This window comes from Mesoplodon densirostris, chromosome 3 (genome assembly GCF_025265405.1).
Source record: "Mesoplodon densirostris isolate mMesDen1 chromosome 3, mMesDen1 primary haplotype, whole genome shotgun sequence".
NCBI lineage: Eukaryota > Metazoa > Chordata > Mammalia > Artiodactyla > Ziphiidae > Mesoplodon > Mesoplodon densirostris.
The window spans coordinates 23,747,790-23,760,362 of NC_082663.1; positions in this window are offsets into that span (position 1 = coordinate 23,747,790).

Below are 12,573 nucleotides of genomic sequence, written 5' to 3' on the forward strand. Positions count from 1 at the left end.
TATGTGCCCTGAAAATAAATACATTTCTTCTTGTTAATTTAATTTTTCATTAGGTGAATACAAGCAGATAAAATGATTCATTTTTCTCTGTCATGGGTATAAAAATACTTGGATCTCATCCACAAAAGCAGAAAGAATAAGCAGAGAGATAAGATATACAGGTTTTTTTTTTTTTTTTTTTTTTTTTTGCGGTACGCGGGCCTCTCACTGTTGTGGAATCTCCCGTTGCGGAGCACAGGCTGCGGACGCGCAGGCTCAGCAGCCATGGCTCACGGGCCCAGCTGCTCCACGGTATGCAGGATCCTCCTGGACTGGGGCATGAACCCCTGTCCCCTGTATCGGCAGGCGGTCTCTCAACCACTGCGCCACCAGGGAAGCCCGATATACAGGTTTTAAAAATTTATGGGATGAAACTTGTAACTGTGGAGGTGAGTACTGATATAAAGACTTAAATATTGCATACCTTTGTGTTGAAAGTGTTTTGGAAGCTATAAGAACCAAAAATATCCACCAGTTACATACTTCCTTGTTGTAATTCAATCACACCTTCTCTGGCCTAAGTTTCAGAGTTTTAGGTCCTCACCTCATTCTATTGAATAACTTTCTAATCAACTAATGAGTTCACATTTCTTTAAACTAACTAAAAGCTTAAGAGTCACCAATTACATATTTTCACCTTGAAAGAATCTATATTAAAATTTACCGATTGCCATCCTTAGGAAGATTATGTTTAATGAAAATATAATGACATAGACACCATTTATTTAAGTACTGACTGAGGAAAAAAATAATCATTACCCATCTTATGTAAATGGACAAGATACCACTCCCCAATGTACTTAATTTTTTTAAAAAAATTTAATTGTGGTACAAGACACATAATAAAATTTACCATCTTAATCATGTTAAGTGTACAAGTGCTGTTAAGTACACATTGTGTGCAACTGATTTCCAGCCTCTTTTCATTTTGCAAAACTGAAACCCTATACCCATTAAATACCAACTCTCATTCCTTTCTCCTCAGCCACTGGCAATCACCATAGTACCTTGTCTCTATGAATTTGATCACTCTAAGTTACTACCACATATAAGTGGGATCACACTATAATTATCCTTTTGTGCCTGGCTTATTTCACTTAACATAATGTCCTCAGTCTCATTCATGTTGTGACATGTCAGAATCTCCTTCCTTTTTAAGGCTGAATAATATTTCATTGTGTATATATATTTTATTTATCCATTCATCTTTTGGTGAACACCTGGGTTGTTTCCAAATTTGGGCTATGATAAATATTGAACATGTTTGTATAAATATCTCTTTGAGACTTTGTTTTTAACTGTTTTGCATATATACTCAGAAGTGAATCTTAGTGCTGCACCCACCTGCATGCCCAGGAGTGGGGGATGTCCTACAAACCCATAGCCCCTGTTCCCAGCAACACTCCCACTTCATTACCCCTAGGTCCCAGCACCCTGTTCCCTGAAGCTGGAAACGTCCCATCATTGTTGGGCTTGGTGTCTGCAGCCCCTGCCCTTTTCAGACCACTGTTTAATGACTTTGCCTGCACTTGATGGGCTATGGGTAGGCAATGAAGCCACCTGGCTCCCAAGGCTCAGCAGATCTGTCATAGAACAGGTATGGGTAAAGAGATCCAGCCTGCCTATGACGGCAGCAAGACCACGACAGAGCCTGAAGAGAGGTATCATCTTTGCCCTGGCAGAGACAGAGCCAAAAGGTCAAGAGACAAACTTTCAGTTATAAGACAAATAAGTTCAGAGGATGTAACGTATAGCATGGTGAAAATACTTTTAAAAAGATATATACACACATATATATGAAATTTTAAAAATAGAATATATATTCCATTAAAAATCTCAATCATGAATGGGAAAAACTGATAAATTGAACTGAAAAATGAATAAGATTCTGGGTGATAACTATAAAATTATTTTTCCAGTAAAAAGTCCTGTCTACTTAGGAGAAAGAGAACAGATTACATATCCCAGTTATGTAAGAAGTTATGTGAGAAAAACTTGATTAACTGCCACCACATGTACAATTTAATCTAGTGATCTTTCTCTTTATTTCTCCTTCATCCGTCCTTCCTTCCTTCCTTCTTTTCTTTCTTTCTTTCTTTCTTTCTTTCCTTCTTTCTTTTTTTTTTTCTTTCTTTCTTTTGTGCATTTTAGCTCCCAGTCTAGATTGGGGGAAAAGGAAATGTATATATGTATGTATCCTGCTATTCAGCTACTATCAATAAGAACTCAGCTAGACTTTATGAGTTAATTTTACTTTTATTGAAAATAATAAACATCAAAAACACTTAAGCAAAATAATATCACAAATTCATTAATTAGATCAAAAGTCTAGAATGAACCTAGTCCTTCCTTAGATAGAATCACAGCCAAGAAGTAAAATGGTTTCAGAATCCTAGGCTCTATACCACATTTAGATATCAGTTTAATCATCTCTATCCTTCATGTTACTTACTGATTATTTTCCCAGAAGTTAAGCATTTTTTGCCCTCTGATCCACACGGTGGATTCAACTTGTCATAGATCCCAAAATGACTTGTCTAGCCACATGAGAGGTGTGTTATCTCTCACTTCCTCTCTGTCACAATTACAAAACTCTGGAAAAGGAACTCTACTTATTCTTGTTCTAGTAATTTACATGTCACTGGACCTGGAATTTATGAATAGTAGTGATATGAGGTAAAATAGGTATTAGAAAGTAATGATCCACACCTTTGAAATTTGAGAACTATTGAAAGGAGATGTGAGATTATTTATACTTTAAATATAATATTTAGGAGCTCTTAATATCTAGGAATTGTAGGAAAGAAAATACGTTTTTTAAAGTTCACCATTTTCAATAATATTGAAATCCTGTAGCAGTGAAGAAGCAAACTTATCAATAAATGTCTTATAATGCAAAATGTAAATTCCAACAGAAGAACGAATGTCAGAACCCTTGGGTGGCCACTCATAAGCTAAGAACTTCTGCCATACTCTTTCAAAAGCAGGGTAGTACATTTGCAAAAATAAATAAAAATATAAAGAATGAGGTCAATCTGCAGATTAGCACAGATCTGAGAACTTCTGAGTCTGAACTGCCTATTTTCTTGGCAATTTTCTAGTTTCCAATATTGTGTTTTTCTCAAGCTAGTTAGACTTGATTTAGCTTAATCACAAGCAAAATAAGTTTTGACTAACACAAAACTATAAAGATAAAGTGGGCATTTGTCAAAGGGACTGAAGATTAGAAATATCTGATACCTACTTGGGTGACAAATTTTTTTAACAGAATACCTGTCTTTAAATATTAATAACTGAAAGCACTGGTACAATGTATTGATATTTAGAGATAAAGAGAATAGAATAACCAATTCACAGTAAAAAGAAAACAAAATTTAACTTTACCTATTTTCATGGTAAAGTAAATATTTACATTATTTTATAATTATTAAGAACTTAGCTACTGCCTTTGAGGAATGTCAGTATACCCTCTGATTAACATTTTTCTTTTATTTACGTTTTAATGAGACTTGAAATGTTAAGAAAGAATGTGGTTTTGTAATTACCAAAATGTATGTTTGAAACAATAGTAAACTTTGTCAGATATATTAATGTTAGTTGTTCATTATGGTACAGTAATGACACAAATAGTTAATCTTCAGCAAATAAACTGAAAATAAATATTTGCTTCATCACGCTGCAATGCACATTCTAAATGATAAATGATTGGCTGAACATCTATGAATACTGACATTTTAAGTGAAACTCTTTATAAGAATGAAATGCACAGGAAAAGGCTATACCAAAATATTTGTCTATTAATATTTAGAAAACTGATAAACCTTTAATGTATAACTCATTAAATATTAAACATAAAGCACTCTTTGATAAGTTTTTTTTATCTACACCTTTATCAGTCAGTTTCATCAGAAAAATAAAATGAGTAGGATATTATATACCTACAATTGACCTTTGAACAACATGGGATGGGTTAGGGGAACCCACCATCCACTCAGTGGAAAATCCACTTAAAACTTTACAGTTAGCCCTCCAAATCTGTAGTTGGAATGGAATCTGCAGATTCAACCCACCATAGATCATGCAATACCATAGTAAGTATTTATTGAAAAAAATCTGTGTTTAAATGGATCTGTGTTATTCAAGGGTCAGATATATATACATATATTCATATATTTTTTATTCAGGGAAGACAGAATAAGTGAGCATATCACTTTTTATTACACTCTTTGTACCAATGCTGATATTAAATGTATGCATGTAAGTGAAAATTGTTTCAAAGTAAAACAATTTAAATTAAAATGAAGGGTGTTCTTATTAGTTAATAATGATTTGTGAGACTTTATGCTGTGCCACAAATTTCCCAACTTTGAGAAAATACATGGGTATACAAATCTAAGAACTTCAGCACAATCCAAGTAGGACAAACCCAAAAAGACCTACAGAGAGACACATTATAATCAAACTGTTGAATGCCAAACATGAAAGGAGAATTCTTGAAAGCTGTAAGAGAAAAATGACTTGTTAAATACAAAGGATCCTCAGTAAGATTATCAATGGATTTCTCAGCAGTATCCTTTCAGGCCAGAAGTCAGTGGGTGATATATTTTATTTATTTTTTTTACTTAAAAAATTTTTTAACATCTTTATTGGAGTATGTATATGTATAGGTGATATATTTTAAATGCTGAAAGAAAAAAAACTGTCAATCAATGATTCTTAATCTAATAAAACTGTCCTTCATAAGGGAGGATGAAATTAGGACATTTCTTAATAAACAAAAGCTAAAGGGGCTTCCCTGGTGGCGCAGTGGTTAAGAATCTGCTTGCCAATGCAGGGGACATGGGTTCGAGCCCTGGTCTGGGAAGATCCCACATGCTGCAGAGCAACTAGGCCCATGTGCCACAACTACTGAGCCTACGTGTCTGGAGCCTGTGCTCCGCAAGAAGAGAGGCCACGACAGTGAGAGGCCAGCACACCGTGATGAAGAGTGGCCCCCTCTTGCCGCAACTAGAGAAAGCCCACACACAGAAACGAAGACCCAACACAGCCAAAAATAAATTAAAAAAAAAAAAAAAAAAAAAGCTAAGGAAGTTCAGTACCACTAGACCTGCCCGATAACAAATACTAACGGGAGTACTTCAAATTGAACTGAAATAATGCTACACAGTAATTCAAGACCATACAAAGATATAAAGTTCTCCAGTAAAAAAAAAAAAATGTAAATACATGGACAAATATCAAAGAAGTATTATTATGATTTTGATGTGCTCCAATTTTTATTACTCTAAAGGATTTAAAAAGCAAAACCATAAAAATAATTATAAATCAATATTAATAAATACACACTATGAAAAGATATAATTTGTGGCATTAGTACTACAATGGGGGAGGAGGGGCTGTAAAGGAATAGAACTTTGCATGTGATTGAAGTTAAGTTGGTATCAGTTTAAAATATATTGTTATAACTTTATAATATTATATGTAGGCACTAATGATAACCACAAAGAAAATATCTATAGAATATACACAAAAGGAATGAGAATAGATTCATGACATGTCACCACAAAAAATCAACTAAACACAAAGATAACGAGGGAGGAAATGGGGGGCAAAAAGCTCTAAGAAACAGAAAATTAATGACAAAATGGCAATAGTTAGTTCTTACCTATCAGTAGTTACTTCAAATGGATTAAAATACTGAATTATTACTTATTACTGTAAATGGCTTAACCTCCTGAATCGAAAGACATAGATTGGGAGAATGGATTACAAAAATAAGGTCCAACTATTTGATGTGTATAAGAGACTCACTTTGGTTCTAAGGACAGCAGCATAGGTTGAAAGATAGAAAAGAGATATTTCATGTAAAGAGTAACAAAAAGTGAGCAGATACGGTGGAACCAGAAAGGGAAAGACCGCAGAGGCTTCCAGAATGACCCTCGCACAAGTAAACGGAGAGTAAATTTCTTTGTAAATTCAGATCATTATCTGGAGTGGCCAAGGCTGATGTCTGAGGTTAAGCAGAAGTGTTAGATTGATTATAAAAAGTAAGCTGAAAATATGGCAGCTGTGGTGATAGCATGAATACTGCTGGCCATGGTAACAACCCTGACCTCTTTGGACACATGAGACAAGGGACAGTTGCACAACTTAAAAGACCAATTGCAAGATGAAAAGGATTAAAAATAAATGCTATTATGACTGACACTTTGAGAGCTTTCATTGATAAGAATGCACAATGGGAATATGAATCTCTCACACTAATAAGGGCTGGCTATAAACACAAGAGACATTTAGTCCTTAGAAGCCAAATAAAACTCAGAGTGGGTATATGAGTAAGAAAACCACAACACACAGAGAAAACTTATAAGTCTTTCAAATTTAGAGAGCCACCAATTTTGCTCAAATATGTATTTCAAGTAAAATAAAATATATAATTATAAAAAATGTTTCTTTTAACCTTCAGGTGATGTTACACATCATGCAATTTACAGAGTTACTTCACTTAAGACCTTGAAGTAATTAGAGAATAATATCAGATATCTAAAATATTCCTAAGGAGTGCAAGATTCATAAAAATACAGAGAACAAATGTACTGAATTATGTGCAATAGTTTTTTTTTCTTATTTCTTCACTGCATATAAAATGATTTGATCTTCATATAATTCTGATTAAAATAACAAAATCAATAAAATATATGCATTGTGTTAGGCTAATAAAGTCAGTTTTGTTTAAAGCTAAAATATAAATCTTAGATATTAACATCAACATGGTGTATTATGATTACATATGTGTTTAAATACATACATACAATGGTACACTGATATCAGTAAACAAAGTACAAGTAAAATGTGGGATAACAGATAATGCAAAAGAATAGAAAACTCATCCTGAACTATGATCTGCTCTCCAAATGGTGGAACACATAATTATCCATTCTCTTCTCTGTATTCTACTCAGGTAATACAAGTTTTATTCCCTTACCTGTATATCTACTTTCAGTTCTCAGATCTCTTAATTTCTGCTTTTTTGCTTCTTCTTACCATGAATATAGATTTCCTCAAATCATAAAACAAGAACTCATCACTTTGGGAGAACTAAACATTTTAATGTTTATTATGCTACTTTCTGCCATGCTTACTTTTAATGTATTAACATTATGACTCTGGTTAAGGAATTTTCCAGGGATATAATAATTCCTTATACAGTGGCACCAAGTCTTCCCTCAGTTGAATGGCATTTGTTTTTTTTTTTATTGTCAAGTTATTTTCCCCCCAAGGTGAGAAAATTTTAATATGTCAATACAAACAAAGATTTTTTCTAAGTTTCAGTGATGATGCAAACTATGTGAATTGCAATCAATCACAGATTTTTAAATTTTGAAGAATAAACTCCTGAGGTTTCCTCTCCAAATAAATTTTATTAGATTCTACCCATAAAGCTGATATTCAGCATTCAAAGTGTACTCCTCACTTTATAAAAGGAAGGATGATGGAAATAAATAGGTACTTTTGGTGTGCCCATATGTTTTACATTAACTCAAAAGTACTGTAATCTTGCCTGTGTTTTGGACATCCATTGTGGGAAGTCTCTCAACTCGAAGAGATAAGCTCAATATTTTCTAAACTAATTTTATATAGGTTAAGTATTATTTAGACTATGTTTCAGATTTCATCCCTCCTTTTGTTTTGATGTATACTGCCATATAAATATTTAAGTGTAAATAAATGATTACAAAAAAATACTTATAAAATATTTAATTGCTAATCTAAAATATCTGTCTTGGAGTGATGACTGTTGCTCAAACCCTTTAGGGTGTAATGAAACACCTTAGAGATTTGCTAACCCTTTCAAGTCTATAATACAGTCTTACATCAAAATTTTTGTCTTTAAAAGTAATTACAGATATGTTCATATATTTACCCCCAATAGAGGATTCCACTCTATGTTACTCAGATGTTGTGACTGTAATAAAACAACACAATCTATCCATTATTTCATCAGTAGGCAGTTTCTTCTCTCCACTCACCTTGCCTGAGGCTCCCTGCAATAAACTAGAGGCCAATTATTAATTCCTCTGAAAGAAACATCTAACGAATACAGCCTTAGAACTTCAAAATAAAGAGCTGTGCCATGGCTTCTAAGAATCAAGATCTCCAGCACTCTATCTGTACAAAAGTGGATGAATTCTTGACTGGCAGACTAGAAACCCAGAAGCAGCAAAACAAACATATGACTTTGACTGGTAGCCAGCTGACTCCAAACTGTCAGACAAGAATTAATGACAGAAAACTGAGTCAGAGGTATCAGAAATTGTTTACTTTAAGTGTTTTCCTTGACTTGTTTATGATCCTTTTTAAAATATATACTAAATGTTTTATATCATGAAGTCTTATTTTTTTCTGGTTTTATTTATAGCTCTCAATTTAACAGGATAGTTGAAATAGATTGTTCTTTTAATAGTCCTCACTCTGTTTACTTGCTCTTTTTGCTGCTGTGCTCTACAAATGTACTTCAAAAGTTTACTCCTAGAGAGATGATAGAAAACAAAATGAGTTGTACCAATTTCAAGCTGTAGCAACAGAAGATTCAAGCCCAGAAAGCAACAGAAATTATATAGGATTTACTTGTAACAAAAATGAAATTTAATGAACTACTTGGAAGAGCTAGCAAGATTTGGCAAAAATTCCAAAATTATTTACCCAATATAATGAGACTACATCTTTACTGGGCTAGGGGTGGACCAGAGAGACCACCATAGTTTGATTACAAAGTCATAAATGAGAAGACCAGTTATAAATAACCAGTGTTATTGGTCCTAAAATTAGCCATATATGTACTACTAATTATGGACTACCTGACATTAGAAGATGAGTATTACTATATCTTTATAAGACTTTTATTCTTATTCCAGTGAAAGTAGCCACAGAAGTACCTACCCTGTTGGTTTTGATTGATTACTTGCCCAGCTCCCCTTCCTCCTGCATTTCAGGGTTTTATGCATAAAGATTCAGTACGTTGATTTTTTAAAAACATTCTCTTCTCCTGCATGGTTATTAGCTGTTGTCTTAAACATTTATATGTTTTTGTGAAATTGCTGTGTATTTGCTGAAACAGAAAGTGTCAAATGGTAAAGACTGGCCATATTACATACATATTTAAGACTTTTCTAATATAATAAATTCATCGTTTCCTATAGGCACCAAAAGTTAATGAACAGCATTAATACACTTAGATTGAGCATTGATATTTACATCCCTGTTCTCAACACCTAGTAGAAAATGACAAAAGACTTACTTTTTCCAAAAAACTAATGCTATAAATGATGCTTGGCCATATTTTCAATACACAGATCAATAATCATTTTGGATAGATTTGCATTTTAAGTTGCATGTAACTCTTATAATGCAGTAAATGTGCGGTTTTTCATAGATTTTCAATTTGAAAATATTTCGAAGATAAAACATTTTAAACTAAATATAGCATTTTTCGTCTTAGAAACATTATTTTTATTGGAAAACAATTAATTTAAAGTTTTAGTTCATTTCTCAGTTCATTTTTTAAAAATATCCTTTATGGTTCTTACACTTGTTTGCCTAATAAGGAATTTCATTTGAATTTATTTGTAAAGATGTGTTTTCACATAAACATACACAAAATGTTCTTTCTTTCAAAAATTGTGTGATGTTTTCTACTTTTTTTTAATTTAAGAAAAACTTATTGGTGAAATGTCATATTTCTAATTTTTATAAAGATATGGACCCAAGGAAATTTTATTTTAACTTTACTATAGAAAATAGGATGCAGTTGTGATAGTAAATATTATTGGATACTCTGACTTAAATTGAGGTACATGATAAGGATTGGCACAAATGATGAAAAAGTAGAGGGTATGGGCATTTATCACTTGGGTTACATTGATTCTTACCTTTCAGTGGTAGTTCAAACCTGCTGTTACCAGATAAATCACTTTTTTCAAGAGTGTTACATAATTTTCTTTTATATGGCATGAACCAATTTTTTCTTAAAATTAATTATTAATTACTTAATTAAAAATATTGAGCCAAACACAACTTCAGGGTCAATATGGTCCATATTCCATCACTTTACAATCAGTTTACAATCCAGATTTCTAGTCTGAATGGTGTTCACATATTGCTCCCTCTTAAGTTAGCAATTTTAGGTATGATCTTTTGGTTTCTTATTATGAAAATTAATAGTTGAAATGATGTTAGTTTTGAATCAATTATTTTTATTATATTCAGTAAATTGTATTTACTTTTGTTCTTATTACTTGTTTATAATTTTGATTCTGACTACTACAAAAATCTCATTAATTAGATCAAAATGTAGTATGAAAAACCAAGAATTTTCTTTAATTATTCCCAGTTAAGGTAATTAACAACAATTGCATAAAAAAACTTTGTTTTCTTTTGAGGAAATTACTGTTATTAGTTCAATTGTCCTTCAGAATTTCACTTTAAGCAACAAAAACAAAAAATTAAGATACAATGAATTATAGTTCCTAGACTATACTCACATTTTCTTGAGTTTTATTTTAAAAAACTTAGAAAGATAACATCCTTACATTTTTTGAAAATTTTTATAAGAGAAAACATATCAATTTTTAAAGACAAATGCTATGTACTAAATTTTTTGTAATTTTCTTTGGTTCATGATGCATTTTTTCTTTTTCAAATTTGGCATCAATTAATATATTAGTATTTGTTCTTTTATATATGCCTTTTGGGGTTATATATTGTAAAAATATGATCTGGTTGAAGGAATGCTAAAATATTAAAATTGCATTTTAGTGCTTAATGTGATTTATCCCTTAGGCTGTCCATACTTCTTAACACCTAAAAAACAAAAATTAATGTGGTTTTAGCGTTGATTTGATACACTATACAGCTGGTTATATTCTCATAATTATGTATGTGTTTTGCATCATTTTTTGTTTGGTTAAAGGCTTTTCTCAAGCACTCTCTTTGTAAGACACACACAGCTGATACAGTTTTTGAATTATTGTCTACTTTTAAACACTTTACTTTCTACTTGGTAGAAGAATGCTAATTTAGATGGGCATAGGATTCCAGACAACTGTGCTTTATTTTCATAAACTTTTCCTAACATTTATATAGCAGTTGAGAATTCCAGTGGCAGCCTGATTCATTATCTTCTGAAGTTAATTTGTTGTTTCATCCTAGAAATTGATATTTTTTTCTTCTAATGAGTGGATTACTGTGTCCGCCCTATCCCCCACCCCAATCAGTCTGGTTCAGTTTTGTTCCAGTGTACAAGCTGGCATCTTTCTTCAGTTTGGGAAATCTTCCATTATGTACTTAATTATTGTTCTTTTATATTAACTATTTCTTTACCTGTTTCTGAAACATCAGTTACTCCTATGTCAGATGTTCTGGATATATTCACTAAATCTTTAATCATTTTCCTCATTCTTTGTTTTTTTTTTATGTCATTTTATTCTGTTTTGAGATATTCCTTTCCCTCAAAGTTCAAGGCTACTAACTCAGAATCAAGGGTGTTTACTGAATGAATTAATTAGGAAATATTAGTATTTTGGTCTAGGAAATAATTTATGATATGCAATTGATTCTCATTAAGCTTTTGATTATTTACTACTCTTGTTGCCATCTTTCTTCTCCAGCAGTTCTAATTTGCCATGTTTCATTTTTGCTGTTGTTCTTATGAATCTTTCTTTTTTTAGGTTCTGTGCACTTTAGAAGGATGATCATTTTTATTTGTCAACTCATTTTGGCTCATATATGAGTGTTGAAATGCACAAGAAAAAAATAGTAAAAGGAATTGAAAACATATATTGCTCCTAATTACAATTGTTCATATTATATAAGCAGGCAGATTGCAAATCTTCTGGTTAAGCCATTCAATTCCCTGACAGCTCAGAATCTTCTAACGTTAGGGAAGACAGCTATATTAGGGTTAAAATCCCATGGGAAAAGGAGATAAATTAAAATTGCAAAATTCTCACCATCTCCGCATCCTCTCAAAATAAACTAATATAAATAAAATTATATTTTATATTAATTTGCATCTATGTCACAGAATTCATATTAATACATTCACATAGTCAATAGATTGACTATTTATGTATTAAATATGGAAAGCTGCACCTCGTATATTTAAAGAAGAATTTTATTTTCAATATTTCCCATATTAAAATTAGTTAATTGTGAAAAATCCTTTTTTTGTGGATGTTATCAAATCTGGATGTTTTTATTACAAGATCATATATGTGTGTGTACATATATATGCCTTCTACATTATCTTTAAGAAAAAATCATTAGTTTTATTATTATTTTCTTTTCCCTAAATAAAAGCAAAATTTTTTCAAAGTTAACTTCCATAAAATTAGTTACCACTGAAAATTTCTTATTGAATGGAGAGTAAAAACGGACAATTTAACCTTATATTGACATCTGTTGAAACTTTGCTTGGATGGTGTTCATCAAAGACTAGAATATTCAGTATTAGGTAGAGATTTAAATATAACCTTC